General features: G+C 65.2%; 1 protein-coding gene across 2 annotated transcripts in view; it reads left to right on the top strand.

Annotated features, from left to right (window-relative positions):
* The first annotated feature begins 6 nt into the window (after positions 1-6).
* The window catches only part of IQCB1 (IQ motif containing B1), a 24,847-nt gene continuing 24,319 nt past the window's right edge, over positions 7-534 (top strand). For both annotated transcript variants that reach the window (XM_006028039.3, XM_025209338.1), the window contains exon 1: positions 7-223. The gene's annotated coding sequence lies outside the window, so the exon portion shown is untranslated. The remainder of the gene's footprint in view (positions 224-534) is intronic.

Below are 534 nucleotides of genomic sequence, written 5' to 3'. Positions count from 1 at the left end.
TGTGGCGCCCTGCTGGTCGCGCGGGCGGAGACCGTCCCGGACAGGCCGTGGCGGAGACCTGCAGCCCTGGGGAGGGGGCTGGAGCCAGGAAGCGGGGTACGTCTTCCTCCAGGACCGAGGGGGCGAAGAAAGGGAGCGAGAGGCTGACACTGAAGTTCCTGCGAGCCGTGTTTTGCGCAGAGATCTGTGGGGCTGCGAGGGACCTCCGCCGTCTGGCCCAGAGGTAGGATCCTACACCATCCATCGGCTGAACTCTGGCTGAGGTGACCGTCAGCCCTGACGCAACACGAGACATAGCGCCGTGACCTGCCGCAGGTAAAGCGGGGAGCCACGGCAGCCTACACCCCGCTTCCGGAGCAGGTGGTTAATATCCGCTCGAGCGCTCCTGGTAGGCGGCCACAGCCCCTGCTGCAGAGGGAGGCAAAGCCCCGCGCAGTCTGTACCAGCCTGACCATGGGCTGAAATTCCTTCCTGACCCCAAATCTGTGGGGAGGTGCTAGGCTTCCCGGCCTGTGTGCACGTGAAGTGGAAGTT

The sequence above is a fragment of the Alligator sinensis genome, unplaced genomic scaffold (genome assembly GCF_000455745.1).
Source record: "Alligator sinensis unplaced genomic scaffold, ASM45574v1 scaffold1133_1, whole genome shotgun sequence".
NCBI classification, from domain to species: domain Eukaryota; kingdom Metazoa; phylum Chordata; order Crocodylia; family Alligatoridae; genus Alligator; species Alligator sinensis.
This window is presented reverse-complemented; position numbering and strand designations above follow the sequence as displayed.